The sequence below is a fragment of the Ambystoma mexicanum genome, chromosome 2q, assembly GCF_040938575.1.
Source record: "Ambystoma mexicanum isolate Mex_15411 chromosome 2q, UKY_AmexF1_1, whole genome shotgun sequence".
NCBI classification, from domain to species: Eukaryota; Metazoa; Chordata; class Amphibia; order Caudata; family Ambystomatidae; genus Ambystoma; species Ambystoma mexicanum.
This window is the reverse complement of record NC_090924.1, coordinates 1,035,157,709-1,035,184,596: the sequence shown is the minus strand read 5'-3', so window position 1 is coordinate 1,035,184,596 and position 26,888 is coordinate 1,035,157,709. Positions and strand designations below refer to the sequence as shown.

The 26,888-nt window shown below is 44.0% G+C and overlaps 1 protein-coding gene across 3 annotated transcripts in view; it reads right to left on the bottom strand.

The window, feature by feature from the left end:
• The window catches only part of ABCB1 (ATP binding cassette subfamily B member 1), a 777,038-nt gene that overhangs the window by 548,600 nt on the left and 201,550 nt on the right, over positions 1–26,888 (bottom strand). The window lies entirely within an intron of this gene.

Below are 26,888 nucleotides of genomic sequence, written 5' to 3'. Positions count from 1 at the left end.
CTCTGGTCACAGCACAGCACAGGACTGGACGAGATCTGCCCTTCTTGGTTCTGAGGATTTTTTTATTCAGCAGGCAAGCAGTACCAGCACAGCGCGGCTGTATTATGATGCTTCCCCTAGGCTTTTGGGGTTCTGTTCTAGTAGTAACTATCAGTAACAGTTCTATCAGTAACAGGCCTCATATATTGGAAACATTTGACTTTCAGTTTATAATAGGTTAAAGTTTAGGCAGGAAGGCCCCTGACAGCAGCTGTCATCACAGGTAGCCCTCTGCTGCACAGATATTTTTTTTACAGATCCACAGACAGGCCACTTTTGCTGTGGAGATTTCTTTATGCTCTTAGCCTTTCAGGACATTGTAAGTTCACAGTGATTCCTTAAACTAAGTGAATTGTAGCACCTAGCGAAAATTTTGAATATTTGAAGGTGTTCTGTACCGGCATTCTGAAGTTTCAGGAGCAAAGAAAAGGTGAATTAAAGCCATGTTGGAGTTTCATTTAGCAAAGCTTTTTCCTTCTGCACTCCACTTTCAATTGTTGTGGAGCCCAGTGACACATTTTAGTAGTGAGAGCTCTGTTCCACCACTGACACATGTGTGGCAGATTGGGCAGCCAACTTTATGTGCGTTGAAAAGCGTGATTTTCAGGGGTTTTGGCGCGCACAAGGGTTTTGCAGCCATTTTGCTGTTTTTGGCCCTACCATAACAAAGTGATGCAGCACAGAAGAGCAAAAGTGGGTCAATACATCCCACACCAGCATCTGTGCATTGATGTTGGTGAACTCGTCCTCTGGCATGGAGTGATTGATGCCTCTGGAAAGGTTCTCTTGTGGGTTATGTTGTCCTTTCTCATCCTCCGAGCTGCTCGCCGGCCTAAGGGTGACTTTGTGTAACTGTGCTTTCACATCATGAATGTTTTGGTGCCCAGCTGCGTGGGTATGTGCTTGCACTGTTTGCACTTCATTAGTGGTGCAGAGACAAATACAGTAGTTACCTGAACAGACTCATAAGATGTGCACACTTCACACGCCATGTATAAGATTGCAGTCCATCAGTGTATCAATCTGAACCATCTGGCCTGATGGTCTCATTTGATGTGCTCGGTCTACAATGCTTCAAGAACCTGCATTTGGCTTGTGTAGTTTGGGACCATCAGAAGACAGGATATGCTAACATGACCCTAAAATGAGTGTGCAAGTAGTGCATTCCCACATGTTTTGCAGATACTGGCACAGCTCAGTGTTGTGATATGGAAGGCCGGGTGCAGGAGGATGCAGGAGCTACAACTCATGTAAGCACACACCATGCCAGTCTGAGTTACTCTGACCTTGTGTGCATAATACTCCCTTACATGTGAGTTACACAACACTGCCTAATTTGGGTTTGCGTGTCATTATTTTTAGGAATCAAACACTGGAACTTGTTGTCTGGAGTCTCCATTTTAATCATGCTTTAAAGTAGGAAAAGGTAGACCCTTTTAGTGGGCCCCAGCTAATTTTGCTACAACAAGAGTTCTTTCATCCTGATGAAGGCTGGGCCTTTCTAACTATTTAGTGACCCAAAAAGCCGAAACTCAAGTTGCTCGAGTCAACGTTCTAAGCAAATACATTTCTTTTTTCTTTTACATTTCTTTTTAAAACTTTTATTTTTGACGGCAGAGGTACACAAGGCACACACATAAGGCAACAAATACATAGCAGTTATATCATAGAGCAGCACACCAAGAAGGATACAACAATCACAACATTAACAACTGAGCGGTACCTGAAAAGGAGCAAAAAAAGTAGGGCCTCACGCAGTGGGATCAGAGCCCGGCGGGTCAGGGGACAGTCCAGATTCGGGAGTGCCCTCGCTTTGGATGCTAAGGTAAGCGTTGAATTCAGCCCAAATATTCCTGGAGCGAGATTGGGCGGGGAGCATAGACAAGTATTCTTCCTCACAATTTCGTGACCAGGTGAGTAAACGCAACCATTTCTGAAAGACCAGGGGAGAGAGGCTTTTCCAGCTCTGGAGTATACACTTTTTGGCAATCATACAGCTAATGTTTAGGAATTTAGCTAGGCGTCTGGTTTCATCAGTTTTCCAGACCCCAAACAGAACCGCCAGGGGGTCAGGGTCAACCACAGTTTCAGTTATGTCAGAGAGTGTTTTCAAGATGCTTTCCCGAAACCCAGATAGCTCCCTACAGGTCCAAAACATATGCAAGTGGTCAGCTTCCTCAGCCGCACAACGAGGGCACAGGGCCGCCGCGGTGCGGGTGAATGTCGAGGTCCTGTGTGAGGTATAGCAGAACCTATTGAGGAGTTTGTACTGTATGGCGCGGTGACGGAAATTGAGGGAGACTCTTTTTGTGTGTAGGCACATTGCGCCCCAGGCGCCATCGGATATCTCTAGGCCCAATTAATTTGCCCAATCGTTGCGCGCCCTAAGCACTGGGACTGTGATGGTCTCCTGAAGGATCTTATATAGTGAAGAGACAACACCGCAGGTGCCACCTGAGTTGGCAATGTATGCGATCGCCGGGTTATCCGGGGGCTCATCCGGAAATGAGGGCCATGTAGTACGGAACGCTGCCCGTAGTCTATAGTATTGAAGGGTCTCCAAGGCGGATCTGGTGTGCACTTGTTTCCATGTTTGGGGGTCGATAAACCTACTTTCTAGGTAGAAGTCGGACAGTGCTTGATAACTCAAAGCTCCCCAGTGTTGGGCTAAGGCATTATCATGTGTGGGTTCCAGGCCAGGAAGACGCCACACCGGGAGCCATTTATAGCAAGGGGGGATTCGGCCGTTGGATACAGCAAGCGTTTCCAGGCATGAATGGTCGCACCGACGGGGTCAATAGGAGAGTCAGGTGTATAATGACGATGTAGTATAAGGGACATCATGTTGGTGTCAGCGGCCGCGAGTCGCTCTAACTTGACATGCGGGCGTGTTGGGGAGCCAGGGTACCAATGAGTGGCATGTTGAGCCTGGGCCGCGGTCCAGTAGAGTAGCAGATTCAGAGCAGTGAGCCCCCCTTGTTTATAAGGGAGCGCCATGTCAGTCCACTTCTTACGCACTGCACCGGAGTGCCGTAGGAACTGTGCGCATAGTGTATGCAGTTTAGCGAAGTAACCCTTCCCAGGCCATATAGGAACGTTGCCGAAAGTGTAAAGAAGCTTGGAGAGCAGGATCATTTTAATGAGAGATAGCCGACCAGCCATGGACAATGGGAGAGAGCGCCACCGTGACATCTTGGCCTCAACCGTTTGTGCCACGGCAGAGTAATTGTCGGCGAGCAAAGTGGATTTAGTTAAAGATATCTGCACACCCAGATATCTGACACCGTTCGGGGACCAACGAAGGGGGTACTCAGTGGTGGGTTGTTGGGTAGATTTAGTAAGCGGAAAGATCTCTGACTTTGAATAATTGATCGTGAAGCCAGAGTAAGTGCCGATGCGGGTGATGTCCCTCAGTATGGGGTCAATGTGGGTTGTGGGCTCTCTAATGTATAATAGCACGTCATCCGCATATGAAGATATGATTTCGGGGTCATCCTTCAACCGTATTCCCTTGCGGGCATGGCGAGCACGGACATAATCCGCCATTGGCTCAATTGCGAGAGCGAAGAGGATCGGGGAGAAGGGGCAGCCCTGCCGGGTACCCCTGAAGAGTGTGAAAGGGTCAGATGTCAATGAATTAACCCTAACTCGCGCCACAGGCGAGGTGTATAGTAGTTTAATGAACCCGATCATGTTTGGGCCAACGCCCATTGTCTCCAGCACCAGCCACATGTAGCTCCAAGAGACCATGTCAAAGGCCTTCTGAGCGTCCAAAGTGACCGCCACGGCCTGGGCGTCTTGATCTATACGGGACATAACATTGAACAATCTCCTGATATTATGGGAGGTGGACCTGCCGGGGACGAAGCCTGCTTGATCCTCATGGACCAAATATGGCATAATGGGAAGAAAGCTGTTCGCTATGATCTTAGCAATAATTTTCGTGCCTAGGTTCATGAGGGAAAGAGGTCTATAGGACCCGCACTCGTTGTCCGGCTTGCCAGATTTGAGCAGGACCGTGATGACAGCTTCACGCATGGACGGGGGGAGGATGGAGAAGCGGAGTGCTTTGCCCCAGACCTCGAGTAATTTGGGAGCCAGTATGGCCACGTGCTCTTGATAAAACTCGGCCGCAAGGCCATCGGGCCCCGGCGCCTTGCCTTTGGGCAGGTTCGAGATGGCCATCACTATCTCATCCAGTGTTACCGGGGAGTCCAGCTGGTCGCGGGTAGCAGGGGATATTTCAGTGGTAGGGATCTGAGCAAGCAACTCGCACATGTGTTGTTCCGTGTGTTCGGCAGGTTGGGAGTAGAGGGACCTGTAGAACTCAATGAATACCTCCAAGATCTGTTGATCCGCCCATTGTACGTTGCCAGATATATCTTTGATGGAGGTGATCTGAGCTCGGCCGAATTCCCCTCTCACCACATTTGCCAGTGTCTTCCCCGGTCTGTCCCCCTCGCCATATTTCCTGGCGGCCTGTGGGCGGCTGAAGTACTGGACTTCGTTGGTAGCGAGCGCATTGTATGCCTGCAGTTCCTCGCTAATTTGGACAAGTATGGCGGGATCGGCACCTGTGGAGCATTGCAGCTCCAACTGCTTCAATTTGGCTTCAGAGCGACCGAGGCCGGCTCGGATTGCTTTTAGTACCCCAGCCTCTCGTGAGATGGACATCCCCCTGATATACACCTTAAAGGCCTCCCATCTGACCGCAGCTGATGTGTCTTGAGGAGAGTTGTGGTCAAAGAAGGATTCAATGTCTGCAAGGATGTCGGCCCTGAACACAAAATCCCTGAGGGCCTCAGATTTGAATCGCCAGGTGCTGAGTGTCGGGATGGGTATACCCAGCTTCACAGATAGTGTAATTGGAGCGTGGTCAGACAGTGTGCGAGGGAGGATCCAGGACCCCTCTACCCCGCCCATGGTTTCATTTGACACGAAGAACAGGTCTATTCAAGACAAGCTGTCGTGCACGGACGAGTAATAAGTGTACTCCCGGCACTGGGGGTGCAGTGTCCTCCAGACGTCGCAAACATTGAGTGTCTGCATATGGCCACGTAGCCTGTGTGCGGCGCTGGTTAGGGCTCGAGAGGACGTGCCAGTCATGTCCAGGACAGTGTCAAGAATGAGGTTCAGGTCCCCCCCACATATAATCTAGATTCCTACATACCCCAACAGTATGGCAGTTACCGCATCGAAGAACTCAGGAGAGTCGACATTGGGGCAGTACGTGTTAACAAGTAGGTATTCTTTATTCACCAGCGTGCAGTGCAGTATAACATAATGACCCTCAGGATATATATAGCTTTTGTGCAGAATAAATGTAATCAATTTATGGATCATTGTGAGGACACCCCTGGATTGGGAGGAGTAGGAAGTAAATAATCTAGCGGGACCCCACGACGGGGCCATGGTGCCCGGAATGTGGGCATTGGAATGTGTCTCCTGTAGGAGTAGTACCTTGCAGCCATGCCTATTAGCAAAGGCCATGATCTTACGGGCCTTAGTGTGATTGCTTAATCCGCTGATGTTCCAGGACATTATGACGGTAGACATATCAGTGGCAAATATCTAATCTCAATATACTCGCATCAGTGAACATCCCAGATCCAGCAGTAGTGCGCATTCCCAAGGTTAAAGTCGGGAGTGCGCTCATGGTTTACCAATGTGCGCGCCGTGAGACCTTGCGTGCCTTTTTTTCACCCCATTCCCACCGCCTCCCTCACCACTAACCCAAAATCAGCAGTGTGAACATCACCCACCTTCAACTGTACAGAGCTGAGCCGGCCCCAACATGGCCCAGTCTGTCCAAAAGCCCAATAGGGGCTGACCCGCAACAAGGGCATATCCAAGAACAGTGCAATCGCAGTGGGGTGCGCCGTTGCCGTGCAGAAGCACGCTTGGAACCAGCTGGTTCCGTTACAAAACAAATAGTATTAGTGGCCATATCGTGAATACCCCTGTTTTACACAATGGGGTGCAGGGATCCACACACGTACCACAGGGATCCAGCAACCCAATCCAGGCGAAACAGTGAGGCAAAACATGTCTCCATATTCGTGAATAGGGGGCAAAGGGTTGCAGCCAGAACAAGGGAGCCCTGCATGTCAGAGAACAACAGAATTAAGTGTGGAAGGATAAACTGGACGGAATGGCAGTTGCTCCATGGCGAGCGAGTGTACAAAGCGGAAATTAAACCTGCGTAGGAGAGCATTGTATCAGGGTGAATGCAGAAGTGTGGTCGCCCATGGATGCGAACAAGGAGTGGTAGGACTCAATCTAGATATAGGCATAGTATCTAGGCAGCACAGGGCAAGCATAGGATTCACTCATTATTCATAGAGTCATCAGCAGGAGGATGGAGAGGAACATGTGCCTCTATGAATTTAACCGCCTCAGATGGCACCGTGAAGAAGTATAGTTTGTTGTTGAACGTGAACTTCAAGCGTGCAGGGAAGAGTATGGCGTAGGGGATGTTCCTCTCCCTAAGGAGTTTCTTCACTCCAAGGAACTGGCGGCGTTCCTGCTGAACTCCGGTGGAAAAGTCAGGGAAAATTCTGATCACCTGCGAGTCCATTCGTAACTCGCCCCTTTTCTGTGCGAGGCGGAGAATTTGGTCGCGTTCTTTGAAGCTCAAAACCTTAGCAATGATGGGCCTCGGAAAGTCACCAGGTTTAGGCCGCGGTGACAGTGCCCTATGGGCCCTCTCAATGGAGAAGAAGTGAGACATGTCTGGATTGCCCAATAGATCCTTCAAGAGATCCTCGACCGCCGATTCCAGTCGACCCTTCAGTGCATTTTCAGGGACACCAACGATGCGTATGTTGTTTCTACGTGACCTAGATTCGAGGTCATCGCATTTGGCCTTGACCGCCTTCATGTCTGAGACCAGAGTGGACACAGTGCCCTGGAGTGTAGCTATATTATCTTCGTTGGTTCCAATCCTGTTTTCAGCCTCCGTGATTCTCATCCCCTGCTGATCCAGTTTGGCTCTGAGCGATGCTACATTGGCATTAATGTCATTGAGCTTTTCGTGAAAGGCTGCAAAGTTTCTAGCCATGGATTCCATTATTGCTGTGAGGTCAGTGGCAGGTGCCTCGGCGCAAGGCGAGTCGTCAGCTGGATCGCTTGATGTGTGGGCCGAGTCGGCTTTAGCGAATTTGTCCATGGCCCCGGTTTTATTGGTATTCCTAGATCTGTTGGACATTAGAGATAATGTAGTAAGGGCACTGAGTGGCCAGAGTAGAGACCTGAGTAAGAGTGTTGAGACAAGAGGCCACACGGTGTGGAGGTGCGGGAGAGGCCCCACCGCAAGTCCCGCAGTCAAAGAAACACAGGTCAGTGGACCAGCCCGTCAATCCAAATCGCCCAAACAAATCTTAGACAGAGGCGGCAGGAACAACAGCGTCAGGGGAATATGAAGTGGCTGCAAGGATAGTGCGACCCCGCCACCTTAGTGGACGAGGTCAGTATCCGGAACAGTCCCCAAGTGAGCACCACAGGAAGAACAAATGGCAGGAGCGTGGGCACTAGTGCACAGGCGGATATTGCATGGAGCAGTGAAGGCAATGTCCAGTAAAGACACAACACTGTGCCAGAGTAGTAGTGCTTAGCTGGCAGGCGGTGTAGTGACAGGTAGAGAGCGTCGCGGCAGGGCCCCCCTCCCGCTCAAGGCGGGCACACCGGAAATTGTGCAGGTGTGGGCCACGGCTCTGTTAAGCAAAGGTTCATTAAGCCTGGAGCAAGGTGGCAGCGGGGCAATCAGAGGCCCGCCGGGGCGCGGAGCAGCAGCAGCGCCGCCGGGTATGGGCCCAGAGCAGGAGGCCAGTCAGCGCGGCACGGGAACCAGCCGGGGCTGCACAGCGCGGGGAGAGGCCCAGGCCGGGGATGGCCTGCAGTAGTTGGGAAACGGGGTCAATGCAATTCCAGCGCGCAGCAGCCCCAGCAGCTCCTCACCTGAGTCACAGCCTCCGAGGATCCAGTCAGGCAGTAGGTGCAGCTCCTCCGGAGAAGACGCACCGCCCAGACACCGAGCAGTGCGGGTGCGGAGCGGGCAAGGGCTCCACAGTTTCAGGCGCTCCAAGAAGCAGGTCTGGTCTCGGCAGCAGTGCGGGGGGACAAGCCGGAGCGGGAAGATGCAGGCCGCAGCCCAGGCCGCAGATGCCAGGCCAGCGGGAGCGCAGCCCAGCCCACGGCGCCTCCAAAGCAGGTCACAGGCCAACGGCCGCCGAGCGCGGCAGCCAAGCAAAAGGTTCAGCTCCTCCGGGAGGGACGCACCGCCCGGGTGCCAAGCGGCACGGGCGAGAAGCGGACCAGGGCCCCCCGATATCAGGCTCCCCAACCGGCAGGTCTGGCCGCAACAATGCCAGATGATCCCGGCAGCGGCGCGGGGGGACAGGCCGGATCGGGCCCGTGCAGGGCGCAGCCCAGGCTGCGGATGTCGGGCCAGCGAGGGTGCAGCCCAGTCCACAGCGCTTCCAGCGCGGGTCACAGACCACTCGCGATACGTGCCACAGTCAGGCAGCCCAGTGGAAAGATGCAGTAGGCGGGCAGGCAGAAGGCAACAGTGGGGCGGCGTGAGCCGAGGACAATGTTGCTTTGGGCCGCCGCGCGCCACAGCAGGCTCGAGGATATTGCTCACGGAGATCTCCGGCTCCCGGGGTCCGATTCGCATCTGGACCGCAGCGCCACGTAGCCCCAGTTATGGAGAGGACAGGGGGTCGACCAGATAGGCGCAGAGACACTTCAGACCGCAGATGTCCTCGGATGAAAAGCAGCTGTGCACAGAGCTAAAAAGCTAAGCAGCCATCTTGACGGCTGCTCAACAGCGCCCCCAGCAAATACATTTCTTATACTCATAAGACTTTAGATATCGTGATCTGTATTTTCCAATATATTTGGTTTTATTTAACCAATCCCCAATTGACTTTGTTGAAAAATGTTATCTTAATTTTCTATGGTATTTGATCCCACAGCACCTTAGAGAGATGTATGTCTTTTATGCTTTGTAGCAACACAGCTGGGTATTATGTGCATTTACCAATGAAGAACATTTTCACAATGGATCTCTAATTACATTTTGTATTTATGGCCTTTGTTCTTCTCTATTAATAGCTACATGTGTGGGAATTCTGTTTTTATATATTGTTTCTAGGACCACATTGATTACAGTCACCAATGGTGTTCAACCAAGGAAAAAGCACATTGAGGCCACACAGTTGGGGAAAGAGCGATATATAAATAAAAAAATACAATACAATACAATATCATACCAGTGTGGATTTGTTATGGTTTGATTTGCTGTACAACTGCACTACCTTTACCACATGAAACAATTTTGCAGACCATGTCCAGTAATGGAACAACTGTGGGATAGTTTGACCCACTCAGCTGTGCTACATCATTTTGTTGCATTGGTGCAAGAAACAGCACAAAATGGACGTGCTGACTCCTGTGCATGCCAAGATCTCGAAATTGCCTGTTTGTAACAACCAGAAAATGGATGCACCACCCTGCCACACACATTTAAGGTGGGGTGAAACAGAGTACTCACTGCAGGAATGTGACAGTGTGATCTGCAACATTTTACATGGAGCGAAGGGAAAGAGGCAGCATTACTTTGCTGTAAACCCAAAATGCCTCTTTAAAATGACATTTTCTCAACCTTAAAAGTGCTGCTTGGTGCTAAATTCATCAATTTCTCATGAACCACTGTGAGTAAAAAGGCCCTGCAATGCCCAGGATCATTTCTTGTGTCTCAGAGGAACCGGCCTCATTTGAATGACAGCTCCTGTCAAATGTATCCTTGAGAAATCAACCATGGGCTTTGTTTTCATTTTTCACGGGAAACATGTCTATTTTCTTTGCAACAGTATGAAGAATCAGCTGTTCAGAGAAAGACTCTAAATAGATGCCTGCAACTATATCCATGCTGCAAAACAACTCCAGCACTCAAGACAAGAATGATAGCTGCAGAAAGTGTATATTTGCTGGAGATGAAAACCGGGTTTAAAGAAACCCATTTAGTAAAATGTGCTTTTTCCTGACTGAAGGGGGAAAATCGCCTATTTAAAAGTACATTGTTGTGTAGAGGCCTGATTACTTAGAAATGTTAATGGATTTGTTACTGTTAAAATACACGTATGAACTATTTTAATTCTATAGGTTTAAAGATAAGATTTAAAAGGAGAAAATCAAAGCTAAAACCCAGGCTGAGTTGGCAAACTATATAAAAAAAACTTGCTCTGCCAGTTGCTAGCCTTGAAAAAGGGTGACACCTCATAAACTTCTGGGGCAGGAAAGTCTAATTGCTAGCTTGGAGACTTTGAATAGCCAGGACAAAGGGACTTCCCAAGTCGTCATCAGACATTCGTCTTTACTCCAGGCTTAGATAATAGCAGGCTAAGACTCTCACCTGTCAAGTGTGAGGGGCAGGAAACTTCAATTAAAAAAAGAGAGGCCCCTCATCCTGCTTCAAAGGAATTGACATGTGCTTGCAGATGGGGAAAAGAAAAAAAAATGATTAAGTGACAGTAGACTTCCTCTTGGTTTTAAAAAGCCTATTTTGTAACTGAACTTAAAAGACATTTAACTTTGTAGCACGAATGAGGAAAAATATGAAAAGTTGTAGTTTTAAATCTAATGTTATGCTCTTTCCGTGAAATCTTGGTAGAACTCATTACTGCATAAGGAACAGAAGTTTTAAAGAATAACAGATTGTGGGGAAAGTATTGATATTGCACGCATAACAATTTGTACACACATCCCTGGGGTAAATGCGCATCTGTGTACAAAGTTGGGAAGTTTTAGGCCAAATATGTAACCTGTGCATCAGATTTTCTCAGAAGTTATAACTGTACAAATATGTATTTAGGGCAAAGTTGAATTTTGGTTCCAGTGGCTATGGGAGGTTTCTAGTCATTGTAATAATCATCCCATAAACATGACATCTTTTTCTGTGATCCAATCAGTGAAGAACAAGGCGGAAACTATGCTCTTGCCCAATCCTAGCATTATGGGTGTTGGTAATAAGCCTGCCCCTGCCATATACTTTACTGTTGTCATTTGGAATGATAAATAAGGGAACCTGACAGCACACACACCCACTGATTCCTGACTTTCTTCCTGATTTCCTGCGTGGCGTCCTGTTCCTGATTTCTTCATCCTGCTTGCTCCTGATTCCAGATTTCATTGCAAAACCGAGGCCTATGCATTGCTGAACCCCTTTTCAGCTAGGCCTCAAATTCTAAAAATCACAAAAACCCAAGGGAAGAATCCTGATCCACTCTGGCTTGCTACTGCTAGATGCATGCCTGCAAACTCACCATCCCACTGATCTCCAGTCTCCAGCAACCAGAAGGGCCAGTCCAGTGCAGTCCGGTGACCAGAACTGCCTAGATGATCCTGTCCCGCCAGATTTGCCCAGCTGTCCTTGATTAGACCCAATCCGTGTGATGACCAGAACCCTTGACGGTCCAAAATCCTAAATTAAAGTGGACTGTAAGTATTAAGAGGAATCATAGAAAACCATATCATACCTTGCCTTGTCTCATCCCTATCTCTAAACCATCTATCCTTACATTTATAACTTGTAACATTGTCAGAATCATTATTGCAATCCTGTCTTTGATTTATCTTGCTAAGCGCCATTTCTTTAGTCATTTTATCTTGTGTAAATCTTAAACTATCCATCCTACTTTGAGTTATCCGACTGGTTCCGCCAGAGCGGACAATGGGGATCTGGTGTTGAAGTCATGAATCAACTCTAGAGCTTACTGTGTCCCTCCTTGGTATTCTGGCCAGAATGCTCTAGCATAGAGTAACATTATAGTAAATATTTTCTTGTCCAAACTGAGTTTCTTTTCTGTTTTCACTACCCCATTTTTCTAAAAACGCCTCTCATTCAACATTGCATATCTTCCTCAATGTTATAGCTAGGCACACCTGGAAGTACTTGAAGTACACTGTTAACTGTGGGGAACACTGCTGGGAACGTTCGATCTGCATCGAAGATTGCATATGCTGAAAAGCACGGAATTAACTCACCGAGGCATTGCCCTGAGAGGAAGAAGACGTCTCACGCTGCAACACAGATGTTGCCTGACCCAAAAACAAAATGATTGGACCTGCCTTTAAGGTCCCTCACCCGTATCCCTTCTAGGAAGCTTAAAATACCCAGAGTGCAGCGCACCTGCGCGCGCACCTGGAAGTACTTGAAGTAAGTACACTGTTAACTGTGGGGAACGCTGCTGGGAACGCTTGATTTTTTATTGAAGACTGCATATGCTGGAAAGCACGGATTTAACTCACCGCGGCGTAGCCCTGAGAGGAAGAGGACGTCTCACGCTGCAACACAGATGTTGCAGCGTGATTTCACTTCCCAGTTGCTCTGAACGAGTGTTTTGACTTGACTCTGCCATGGCAGAGCCCAATGAATGAGATGCTGACGCCTCACGCAAATATTTGAATACTAGTGTTGCTATACCTAGTACACGCCCCCTTGCTGACACTCTTCTCTCTTGCCTCCTAGAAACGAAGTGATTGGACCTGCTGTTAAGGTCTCTCCCCGTGTCCCTTCTAGAAAGCTTGAAATACCCAGAGTGCAGCGCACCTGCGCGCGCACCTGGAAGTACTTGAAGTACACTGTTAACTGTTTACTGTGTACGGTGTGCGGTAGGTAGAAAAGGATTAATTTTGTAATCTTTATATGATAGATAGCTTTTTAACTTCTACTGAGTACATATAATGTCTGCCTAGTGTTAAGCTAATTTTAGAGTGTGAATAAAGCTATGGAACTACGTTCCACAAAAAACTCCCATGAGAAATGGTATGACCCAGTACACCATAAAATGAAGCAAGCTAATTTTGGTAATTTTAATAATTTGAATGAACCCAGAACTAATTGTGCATGTAAACGTAAGATTATCTCACAACCTGGGCTCCTGACCGATTGCAAACTTGCAAAAATGACAACTTTCTTTAGCAAAATTGGGCAGCCTAGTTCTAAAGTGACTCAAGTAGCTATACCGTCGATGACTCCGAAAGAAGTTGAATGCAGCACATTGGAAATTATGAATGAGCTAACCATGGCCTTTCCCTGTATCAGTAGTAAACTACTGTCGCAAGTGATAAGCCGTACTTTATCTAATCTAGAGATGAGTAATGCTTCCCCAGCCAATCTAAGTATACCTGAGAGTATTAATACTGTAATTCAATTTGAGTCCATAATTGAAGATACTGATTGCGAAAACATTGAGCTCCTAAATCCTGGTGAGCGGTTTGAAATTGACTCAAGCTCTGGTATAATTGTTATTGGTCAAACACGTTTGGCTATTAATAATAAAACATTAGAGAAACAACTGGAAAGCCCTCAGGAAAATAAAATTAATGCTAGTAAAATAGTGATTTTAGATGAGACAGGTTTTATTAGTATGAACTCAGAAGAGCTATTCCAAGCACTTGAAAATGTTTTAGTTACGCTTGTTGAAAAATGTGATTCAGTAGAAAGTAAGCTAGCGATACACTCTTTGTTACTATATGATATTAGCACAAGAAATCAACATAAGGTTTGTGATCAAAGTACGAATACTATTATTGAAATTGTAGATGCCGAGGCGAAAGTAGAAACTGGTACTCGTGATTTGACCAAACCTAATATGTCGCATGAGTGCAATAATGAGTACAATGTAGTAGAATATAGTGTGCTAAAAAAGAAAAGAAGAGGAAATAAAAGTTCCAAAAGACAAGTTAAACTGAAGAATAATAGTAAGAAAATAAGCTATGGACAAGCAGCCATGTACAGTACCACTAAATCTAAACAGGCCAATAATGGATGTATAGTTGAGGTTGATGAAAGTATTGAAATAAATGAATACGAAATAGATGATTCTGTGAATCATCAGAAGTTAAAAAAGATTGAGCCGAAATCATTATCAATACATAAAGAAGCCAACTTTGTCAGAGAACATAAAGTCGTTATACATGAACATCTTGCGAAAACTAGCACCAAAGACAAAATCAAAAAATTAAAAAAGGCTAATGATATTGATATTAGGGAATTTTTTATCAACCCACCTAGGATACAACAGAATAAAGCTGAAGTAGAGCTGCTAGGTCTACCTAAAAAGGTGGGAACGAGGAAAAACAAAAAGCAAATAAATGTATAAACTTTTGATTAAATAATCACAGATGTATATAAGCTATATGAGAACACAACATGTCCACAAGAGGAAGATGGAAGAATGAGAAATACGAGAAAGACAAGATCAGATAAGAATGAGGCGGTAAATAATGGTAAACCTCAACAATCTAAAAAAGCTATCAAAAAGATTGATAAAACAAATACACAAGAATGGGATGAGTCTAGTGAGATGACGCGGGTACTGCAAATTGAAAAACTTGATATAGCTGAGATTGTTGTCCTTAATAGACAGCAAATCTTGGCACTATGTTCTTCCATTGTCCTCTTGCGGATGATTGCTTCAGACAACTTCAAGATAGTAGATCAGTTGGTGAGCACTACTAGAATTGTGACTAATGTATGGTGCAATGAACGGTCAATTCATGAATTTATTCTGAGTCAAGGTAAACTGTGAGAGAAATTAGGATATACTTGCATTGAAAGCTGTATGCCAAAAGTAAAATACGAAGAAGTAACTAGCAAATGCAAACCCAAAAAGAATAATCAAGAGGGTAAAGTAAATAATGTAAATACTATAAACCATAAGATGTTATGTGAAGAAACAGTTACTAGACCGATTGACAAAACTATTCCTGATGGCTACTTGTAGTGGCTAATACCACAAATAAAGACTGGAGGGTTATTTAATGACCCACAAGGAATAATCCCCCTGAAAGAACATTCCAAAATATATACAACGAATTCCTGTGGGTCAAGCATTGTGAACCCATCTGTAGTCGGATCAGTATAGATGTCAGAAAGAAATCCATCAATCTTCTTTTATCAGTAAAAACGAGAGAATTTAATAGATCATTCCATTTGAATAGATCACAATAATATTTATAAAAAACATTCATAATGCTATATACCTAGTGAATATAACAATGGTGTTAAAGCAAAAGGTGGTTCCTATTTTCACCACCAATTGGGCTTCTGATTAGAACCGTTTGGCATCTCATACACCTTCATATATCCCGACATGTTTCGCTCCCTTACATACTCATTCAAAACGTAGAGTTGGAGTTTCATCAGGGGAACACCTCCTCAAATATTCACAGAGTTGATACAAGTCTGTAATAGATACATGGTAACAGCATCAACATTCTCTCTAAACTTATTTTGTGTCATATAAATTGACATTTCGAGTTGCAAATAACTCTTCTGTGGCCTTTCTTGTCTGTCTTCACCGGCTATCACTGGGTCTACAATACAAAAACAAACGGTATTTATTCCCCGTTTTTCAAGACATGATTCACTCAGGCTATTTTACTGCATTTCACTACGCAGAAACAGAGTATAAATCTCTAAACTTAAATGGCAACATTAATTGGTGCAAGCTGTGCTTACTCACCTAACATGTAACAACATCTTGAATATGTTGTACGACTCATTCTGGGTCTTATAGCTGTTGTTTCTGTCATTTCGATACGGCCACGGTGCGGCTTAGTCCGTGTACCGTTCCCAGTTGACAAGCAACCTCGCTGTGAGGGCCTCTCACCGGAGACACGGTTGCCCGTTGTTAAAAGGTGCCGCTCTGGGGAATAATCAGGGGGGGAGTAACATTAGTGTGTGATGAAGAGCGGAGGTGAAAATACTTCTAAGCCGCTGTAAACACATATTATCCTAATACCCAGCTCACTTGCTTCTGTAGACGTCTTGTTATTGTTCCTGGTGTACGCCGGTCGATTGAGGTAGATTACATTCACTCGATCTCCTGGAAGTTAAAAGCAAACGCCCCCTAATAGGTCCTTTGCTCTAACTACAGTCGCAGCTACATCCTTATCGAGAATATAAGATTCAAATGTTATCCAATGGAGCTGCAATATATTAATTTTTACTGATAAAAGAAGATTGATGGTTTTCTTTCTGACATTTATACTGATCCGACTACAGATGGGTTCACAATGCTTGACCCACAGGAATTCGTTGTATACTTGTAGTGGCTACCTGTAGCATTTAAATCTCATTTTCAAGCGTGTCCCTGGTGAAAATGAAATTATATTATCTTGGAACACTCGAGGAAATGCACATTATACAGGTGATGATGGGCTTTTAGATAACATCAGTATGTTTGGAATCATCGCACTACTAGAAACATGGATTGTAAATGAATGTGAACTCGATGGACGTAGTAATCTTACATGCAATGCCTCTCAAGGCCCTAGAGGCTGGCCTAAGGGAGGACTCATGACCTCAATTAAACGACCATGGAGTGGAATTAAACATAAAGAATCCACTAGCATGGTATTAATAGTAATAGTATCTTGTATTTCCTCAACCATTGATACATTTGTATTAGTCAACATATATAATCCACCTGGAGGAAAACATAACAAAGAGAACATATTAACAATTTCCAAAATTCTTAGCAATATGACCCCACTTATTATAGTGGGTGATTTAAATATAAAACTCAATTGTGAATCTGAGGTTGTAATGGACTAATGTAACTCTGAACCCTTTCTTATACAAAATAATTCTAGCGAAAGTAAGGCATGGATATACCCATTTAACAAATACCACCTGACTGTGCTATATGGTAATACCCCTGGAGATTGCATGAAAAATGTGACTCGGATATGTGGAAAGAGTATGAGTACCCTTGACTATAGATTGTGAATAGAAGTGCCCAGGAGATAGTATGTGATATGGCTGTTGGATGTAGAGAAGAAAGTGACCACTTGCCCTTATATCTTCTGCTAAAAGCGAAAGTATAAAACAGACGTATATATCAAATGAATGGCAAGGTTGGAATAAATAAAGTAGGCAATCATATTAAATGGAACCCAACAAATATTCAAAAAGGTAATGCAATGGCTATTCTATTGCTAGATACTTTTATTGAGAACCATGAATGTACTCCTATGAAATGCGAAAGTAAGATCTTTGAGGAATTTGAGGATGTAACCGATAAAATTAAGGCAACAGTTATGGTAAAACTTAGCTACAGATCTGTAAATGAAAAATGGAATCTGACACATCACAAGAAAATTGACAATGACATCCACTTAAGAAAAAAACTGCTAAGGTCAAATATTCGTGAATGTATAATTAAGAATGAAATATGTGGAACCGAAAGGATGCGGAAATTTAAGAGTCAGTATAAGAGATGGAAAAAATCTCACCTGAAATAGAAAAAAAGATGAGATTTGTCTTACCTTGGCTAATGCAGCAACGAAAAAAAATATCGAGCAATGTGGGACATTATTAATAATAAAAATAAAAAAAACTCTTCTGGTTAATTGTATCCCTGAGAGTAGCTGGATCGCTCATGTTAAAAATACCCTGGGGAGTATGGCATGTGATGTACCAAGCTACAAAAAAGATGCGATGATCTGGAATGGAACATACACTGTTGCCTCTTTGACACTATTAATAAAGTCACTGCCTTGCTCGAGAGCTGCGGAACCTGACACTACCTGCAATGCCTTTTGAATCGATCTCCTGAATGCTGGCCTAAGGTGCTGTATTTTCTATATCAGTGGATCAGAAAATTTGGAAAGGTCCCTGATTCAAGGAAGAAAAGCATCATACTGCCAATATATAAAAAAGGATCACGCAAAGAACCGTCAAATTATAGAATGTTAGCTATGCTAGATATCCCAGCCAAAATGTTTGCAAAAATATTGTTAACTGAGCTTAATCAATGGATATCTAGCTGCGCGATCCTACCTGACAATCAATCTGAATTTAGAACAAGGTTATCGACATCCCGTAACATAACCATTTTAGTTAGTGCAGTGGAATATTCTTGGAAGACTCGTAGATTGCCTGTTTATGTTGCTTATATCGATTTCTCTGCGGCTTTGATACGGTCTCACGTATGAAACTATGGGTCAAATTGAAAAAATGGGGAATTCCGCATGCCCTGCTTTATATGATACAATTACTATATCAAGACACGACTGTTAGTTTGCGTCTAGATATAGAAGGGAAACTGTCAGATGATATACCCACAATACGCAGTGTCAAGCAAGGCTGCACTTTAGTGTCAACACTTTTTAATTTATATCTGGCAGAGTTTCTAAGAGAGGTAGGACAAACCCAGATGAACGATATTAAATTGGGTGTAGCGAGGCTTGGATGGTTGGGGTATGCCGATGACCTCCTTCTATTAGATTACACTGCAAAAGGACTTCAAGCAAAATTGAACAAACTTGAAAGGTTTGCCAAAACGAATGATTTAGTCATTAACATTGATAAAACAAAAATTATGAAGTTCGAATGTAAAATGGCGATGAAAAATCAAAATCCAATATGGTCGATAGATAACAGACGGATTGAAGTCGTAAATAAATATAAATATCTGGGTATCATTATTGATAACAAACTTAAATGGAAAAAGCATTGGAATGAAACCAAAAGAAAGTGCATGATTGCTACTATGGCTTTAAGCAAATTTATTGGAGGCCAAGGGAATATTTCCATATGTACTGTGTTGAAACTTTACTCTGCGAAAATTGTATCATGTATGGTGTATGGTGCTGAAATATGGGGATGCTATTTTAAAAATGAATTAGAGAAATTTGAAGCTTACATTTTAAAGATTTTACTGAGAATGCCCAAAAATTTGCCATATGAATATATATTATTAGAATGCGAAGTGAAGAGTGTCAACAGTCGAATTCAATTAATGACTGTTATGTTATATGCCAAATTGACAAGACTCAATAATGATACATTTGCCGTGAAGTTAATGGAACAATTTAGATGTGGAGAGAACAATGTCGATTTTTTAACATTATATAGATGGAGAGGGGTCTACAATAAATGGATAGAGAATGATACGTTTAGCTGGTTGCTATTGCGTATACTGCAGCTAAAAAGAATACTGAAAAAAAATATATATGAACTAGATTATGATCAAAGGATAGTCAATCTGGCGACCAAAGCAAATAGTGGGTTTTTTCTTGATCATTTAGCAATAAGAGATCGTAAACCTTCTTATCAATGTGCATACCCAGATTGCAATACTATCAGGTGGTATCTGAAGCTTAAATTAATTATATGCAATGTATTAACTATACTCGGAGCAACAATTGGTATCCCTAAAGAACTTAGATACTGTAGACTATGTGGGATAAATACATTAGAAACTGCTTACCATATATTATGTGAGTGTGATAGTTTAACCTGGTTACGTAATCTACATCTTATGAAATATAATAACAATATGTATAAGTGCAATAGTCTAGACACGTGGCAAAGAATACTTGGTGGACATGATATGAACTTAATATTTTATATGATGAAATTTTATGCGATTATAGTATATATTTTAACTGAGCTATCAAATGGGATTGATATGTTTTAAAACAAAAATGCATTTTATTTGTGATTGGTGATTTTACAGGATCTATATGCAAAACTTTTTGCTATAAGCATATTATTATTAAATAAATAAATAATAGCTAGAGACTTAATTTCAACTCTGGATTATACCTAAGACCTCTAGCTACACCCCAACCCAAAAACTCCAAATCAATGTATTTCACCCGTTTTTCTTAAAAAACCATTAAGTTAATTTTAGGTGGGATTCCACAATTTTGCAAAATTTTACATGTGTGATTTTTATTCTAAATTATTTTCAACCTTCCATTCAGATTCAAAGTGTTTATTTTTGCTCAAACTATAGCTCATGGTTGTTAGTACCTTTCCAATGTTGCTCCCATAGAGATTTGTACTAATTTTAGGATTTTTGCACACATTCATTGTTTTAGCCAGCCATTTCTGAATGTCTTTTTAAAGTGTGAGATTTCAAATCTGTTTTTCTCTCTTGTTTGGGAGGGAAGGTTGGATTCGAATTCTATTTTCCATTCCTTGTTCCTGATTACCTGCTGCTTCCTTATATCTATTTAGAATTGTTTGTTTGTGGGTTGAGGAATATTGCAGGCGGAAATCCTCACTTAAGTGCTAACTTTCCAAACAAGCCAAAGTGTTCTTTTCTCTGGTGTTTTATATTTTGTGTTGCTAAAGAGTGAATTTAAGTGCCTTACATACTTTCTTATTTGTTATTGTCACCACATTGGTGATTGCTGCTCCCTATTCAAAAGTATGTTTGATTTGAATTATAAATAAATAAATAAATATTACCTTTACCAACCAGCCTGATTCCTGGTCCACCCTGACCTGGGGTATTTGAGAAGGGGTGTGATATGAGTGGTATCACTCAAAATATTGAACCAATAGATATAATAAAATAAGCATTTCAGCTATGCGTTACATACTAGGTTGAGACCAGGGTGTATCACCTGATTGCTGCTCCCTATTCAAAAGTATGTTTGATTTGAATTATAAATAAATAAATATTACCTTTACCAACCAGCCTGATTCCTGGTCCACCTTGACCTAGGGTATTTGAGAAGGGGTGTGATATGAGTGGTATCACTCAAAATATTGAACCAATAGATATAATAAAATAAGCATTTCAGCTATGCGCTACATACTAGGCTGAGACCAGGGTGTATCACCTGATTGAAATACTTAACACAACCGCCCATGTGTTCAAGGGCAGAACTGACTAACTTTACAGGCAGCATTGTTGCCAATCTTTAATGTGGGTTTGAACATGTGCGCTGTTGGTTGCGATTCGTGCCTGTCTACTCAATGCTGCACTGGCTTAGGCTGTCTGATGTTTTGGCCAGTAGTGAGCCCCCATTTCATGCAGCCTCAAAAACATTTCTCTGAAAGATGCCTGTGAGCTGGAACAACATGTCCATTAGGAAGGAGTTCGTTTTCACCGGGGTCTTTGGGGGCTTGTGTGGAACAAAGTAGCCAATAGCTTCACTGGACCAATATAAAGGCAATGTAAAGGCTAGTGGTACAGATTGTCAAAAGCAACCAGACAGAGATGGGGCTGATCCACGGTGGCTGATTCAACAAGTCACACAATGTATGGACTGTCTTTTGTGCAGTAAACACCCTAACAGGCTTTCTATCCTGTTTGATGGTGGTTGTGAGACTCGCTTCAAATCATTGATACCATTTCCTGGTACTGGCTGCGATTGGTTGATCTAGACCTGGACTGATGATTCACACTTCGGTTTGCCATGTGGAATGGCACCCACTGCCATGTTGTATCCCCTTATACGTGCACTCCAGGAGTTCACATTTGTTACACAATACGCGTGACCGGTTTCAGAAGTCACAACAGCTCTGTGTGCTTGTGTGATGTTGCTTGATGGGCTCACAATGGATCATGGCATCCATCATATGTTGTGTTGTGTTTGGGGTTCATGTGTGTATTCACTGTGCATCTTCAACACCGACATCTGTTTGGAAGGTGATCTCTGTTTCATCTGCATGACTTGTGGTGTGTTGTGTAGATTGCTGGACATGTAGATGATTGTGTGCATATGCATGTGTATAGATTTTATAATGGTACTTCTCAGTGTTTGGTGTCAACCTCACAGGTGATGCTTTGCATGGCATTAGCATTACAGAATGTCAACAATATTGTGTCCATCATATGCATAAATGTGGGTTGCTGTTGGTACTCTTGTTCAAAGGATAATTTCCTGCACTTCAGTGCTGGACAGTCCTGGCGGTTGTGGCCACAATGTTATGCACATTAACATTTCCCCTGTGTGATACAGTGAGATAAAACGTGGATGTAGACCCTCCCATAGAACAGGTTATTTGTCTTTGTTCGTATTCAGTTAGGGGGTTCCCCCATTTTTGCATAGTTTAAAAACACCTGGGGTTTAACCTTACATTACTAAGGGCGATACCGATGTGGACCCCTTACGCAGGGTGCTTAGAAGTGCCCAGCTTCCCCTGACTTGGGATGTTCATCATGGCAGAAACACGTGTCCGGAGTTGCTAATGGTACTCACGTTCAGAGAATTGCATAGACTGCCCTTCTGGGTGGGACCAGACTGATATGCCAATGGACATTGTTCTCCTCTTTGAAAGACACAGTGACCTTAAACGTGATTGTAAACGCTCCTAAATGGGAACCAACCCGTACAACAGGTTATATGGTCATGCACATTGTAAGCTGGGGGCCTGCCACATTTTTGTACTTTGTTATGTTATGTTGATTCATAGTGCGCCCCACTGCCGTTTCTATGGTCTCCAGGCACTCTATTTTGTGTCCATCATGCTTACGCCACTTGTGGTGTAGGGATGAAAGAACACTGCTACTGCCTCCTCTTGAGGGTCAGTGGTGGTGGTGGACAACATGCCACTTGCGGTATGTGTTAAACAGCCTCAATGGTGATAATCATCTTCTTCACTTTGGACTTATCTGTGCATTCCCTGGGCATTCACCTAGACTGTTAGTGTTTACCACCTGTGTTCCGTCTCAGCTTGTGTTGTATTTTGTCCATGCATCAGTGTGCTTTCTGCAAAACAGGTGAATGAGCCACACCCCCATCTTCCAAGTGCCATGCTTCATTCACCATGAGATGTCTCTGCCTCCCTGTGCCATTGTGATGTGGGCAGTGAGTGTTGTGCTCTAAGCACTTTGTAGGCGTGCGCAGTGGTTGATTTACCGCACATCTGTGTTGTGCTTTCGTTCTGCCTGTGTGTGGGCATGATGCCTAGTGAGGAGTATGCATAAGTAGGCTCTGTATAGACGCTAAGGCTCTGTGATTTCAGGTGTCCTCGCGTGACAGCAGAACATTTTCTGATTGGGCTGGGTCATCTGGTATTGCATTCACACATTCTGGCAACGCAATGTACTCCATATGTGCGTCTATTGGATGTGCGTGAACGCCACACCAACACTGCAGAATTCGAAGTGGTATTCTCGTTTGTGCATCCAAATTAAGTGCGCATGCATGTGCCGTAAAGTCTTTCAAGCACACCTTGGTGAAGAAGCACATACAATTTTGAAAAACGTCTGGTACGCCCCATCGTACGTCTGTCTTGTACATTCTGCTGTTCTGTATGCCTATTTTGGCCACTTTGGCGAATCAGGCCGAACGTGTTTGGCGGCTCAGCCCTTTCTAGTCGTTAAAACGTTTGAATGTCTTCACCCATGGTCTGTTGACAGGCAAAGAACGTGCTCACTGTTACCATCAGTGACAGATAGCCTATGATTGCAAGAGGTGCATCTCAGGGGTCGAAATAGCTGGGAGCTTGCAGCTATTTCGCTGGTTATAGCCTAGGAGAGCCTAGTTGGCTTGAAACAAACAGCTACCAGGAGCTACATTTGGCTCCACAAGCCAAATGGTGCAACATCCAGGGGACATTAACCATGTGGATTTAGGGGTGTGCAAAATGCGCCATAGGACACATCCAGAAGACCTTTGAAGCAGAATGGATCATATAGGATTGATACAAAGTTATAGTTTGCATCTCATAGGGGAGTTCAATTTGCAGCATGGTTCATAATAAATAATAGCTCCTGGTCTCCAGAGGCAGCTCCTGCTTTCTTGGTGATGTTGCACACCCAGTAGCTGCTTTCAGCTCCCGCTAAGCAAATGCTTTTTTCAATCACAGCGCCGGCTCCAAAAACAGTTTTCCATGATCATACAAAAGTGAAACAATACCAATTTAAGCAAATAGACAAAAAAGCTTTAGGGTATGAGAGGAAAGCACTCAGAAAAATGTAATTAAGCTGAAAAAATTGAATGTGTGTAAGGTTTAATTCACCTGTAATTGGATAAATCAAGAACACAGACTATCATGATGGTGAGCCTGGATTTTCAAACACCTAGAAACGGCTGTATATGGCAGTGGACCCATTACTGAGAAATTTGCTTTACAATGAGGTACAGTCTAAGCAGTGATGTGTATTCCTTTCGGGGAAGAGTGCTCAGCCAATTGCGGTGGCTGGAAACACGGGTGGCAACTGCCAGTTCCTGCTGGTGAACCCTAGTCAAGCCCCTCACTTACCCAAGTGATGCAATTTTTTTTCAGTATTGGCCCCTGAACCCTTCCTGTGCCACCCCTAGTCCGCACAACATCCTGCACCACCCCAACCAGCCTCCCCACCGACTCACCTGCCTTCATAAAAGCTTCCTGCTGCCATGCTCCCTCACTGTCAGTCCCATTTCTATTTACTATGGCAGTGGCCATCTTTGATTGTTATGGGAGATTGGGCACGCATAAAATGCTTCCCAAAAGATGGATAGATGCATCACTGCACATGAAACTGACAGCGTACCCATGTTTATAGAGCCAGGGAGTACATGGAGCTTAGTGGGCCAACCATTAAAACCTGGGGACAGAGGTTACTGCATAGACATGGCTCTGACCGTTGCTCAAAAAAGGTCTGACTCTGGGCACAGCTATGTCTCCCTGTGACTCAAATGGGAAATAGGTGTTCTGTGACGATATAGTAACCCAACTTACTGTACCAATAAAATGCTCTTCCTCCCTGGCCCTGGCCCATCGTGGTTTATGTATCTAGAGCATCCCAAATTCAAACGCTGCTACCACAATACAAAGTGTACTTAAGAAAGTCTTCTGCTGCTCTCTATGCTAGATTTGCACAATAAATAAATGCATGTCCTATCTAGTTATAGCAGGCATTGTTTATCTGAGAGGATTATACATCCCTGTGACATTTCCCGTCATATACATGTGACAGGTGTACGCCGAACATAAAGCAACGACATTGAAAACAGTGCAGTACACCTAACGCATTCACTTTTAAAGTGCAGCTCAGTGATCAGAAATTCTTTCGCGCTTTGTACCAATCGTCAGTTGAAATATATGGTGGCTCCACTGATAGTTTAAATGGCATGGTGGGGATAACTTTCCATTTCGAAAGCACACCAAGGAACTGAATAGCCTATTGCCACTTAAATAACAGGTGGTGTTATCAACAGTGTAATGTAGTAGTCACCAGTGCTTTAAATGGAAAAACAGAAGGGCAGGTACGGCACAAGGTATGCTTTTGGCGCCGGCTGTTTTGGCGTGGTACCTTGGGCACACGTTCTTTATTTTGGCACACCCTGCTGTTCGCAGGCAATGCCCAGTGCGATTAAATTATGTGCCAAGTAGTACACACTTTAGTAAAGCAGTATTTGAGATCATTAGACACAAACTTGCAGTTCTTTGTTACGCATTGTGTTAAGAAAGTTTCAATACCTGTATTAAATGAGACATTCTTTTAGAACTAGTAGATATCATAAGTGGAAACTAAGCTCTAAAAGGGTGTTTTATTTTTGCTCGCTTTCATTGCTTGATAAATTCTGTAGGTAAATGGAGCTGTGTGCCAGTTTTCAGTTAAAAAAGTTCAGACACAACTCCAATTACTTAAACATTTACAAATTAGAATAGGCACTGCTAACAACAAAGAAACAACTTAAAAAAGTAATTTCCGAGCCTTTCCAAATCAATCCCTGCTCCATCACAGGACACTAATGGTAACAGGTGGAGCCCACTTAGCGAAACAGTGTTCCGAGTCCAGTGTGCTGGGAGCACAGTAGCTGCATGCTTGTCTCTCCTTTTGTTCTGCAGGGTGGGCCCTGAAGGTGACATTATGGGCACTGCTAGTGGTGGAGAGAGGAGGAGGGAGAGAGAGGGTGCTGCTTTCTCCAGCAAAGGCTGCAGAAGCTTAGTCCTTAAAGTAGTGATAAGATGAAATGAAAAGCTTTTATTTTCACTACAGTTTGTTGAGTACTGGTACTCTTCTTTCAGGCTTTGAGACGTGCAGGTACTCAAAGGTTAAAAAATAAGAAGTGAAGGTACCGGTACTCACATTATTAACAGCAGAAGACTGAAAGGCTGAGTCGCCCTGCCAGGATTAGAGGCCGCTGAGACCTATTCAGATTATCGATGTTGCAGCGGGCACTCAGCGTGCAGAGCTATCTTTGCTGCATGAATCCAGACAGTTTGCGAGATCCCTCCAAAACAAAAGCAGTTCAGTCATACTGAAAACCGACACAACTGGATGGAACGGGGCTCTGTAACTGGAATGGGCGTGGCTACCTAGAAACCGGCCATCAGTAAAAAGCAGACAAACCACCCACTGAGCTATACAGGGAGGTGGTTTTGGTAAAATATCTTGCAATCATTGCATTTGAAAACATATTTGTTTAGTAACATAGTAGCGAAACTAGCCCACTCTGGCCAGAAAAGTAGTCAATTCTGTCAAAAAAACAGGTAATCTTACAATCATGGACTGACACTTCGGGCCTTCCCCTAATGGTATTATATGATATATTTATTTATATAGTGCCTATACACAATGTGTTTCAAAGCGCTTCACAGCAAGGGAGGGAACAGGGGAAAAATACAATGACATTCTTACAGGCCATGAACAGTAAGGATGTGAAATTAACTATCGTACTCGGCCTGACGACATTTCAGATAGTGCAAGAGCTAAGACATACATAAGGAAGGGAGGGGGGGAGTGGGAAGGAAACGGAAACAGACAGGCGACTACCGTACTAGGACTGACGACATTTCTGGTAGAGCCGGAGAAAACAAAAGGTGAGGGAGAGGGGCGCAGAAAGGGAGGGGGGGAACAAAACAAATGACTATCGTACTAGGCCTGATGACATTTCAGATAGTGCCGGGGCGCGAGCGGGGGGAACAAGTAAAGCAAGGGGGGAGGAGACAGATGAGGTTGCTATCATACTTGGTCCAGGGACAATTTTGATAGAGTAAGTGCATAGAGGAAAGTAAGGGGAGGAAGGAGGAGATTGGAAAAGGGAGAAAGGGAGAGGAGGAGAGAACAGAGAGTAAGCAGTCAAAAAGAGTGGAGAAGCAA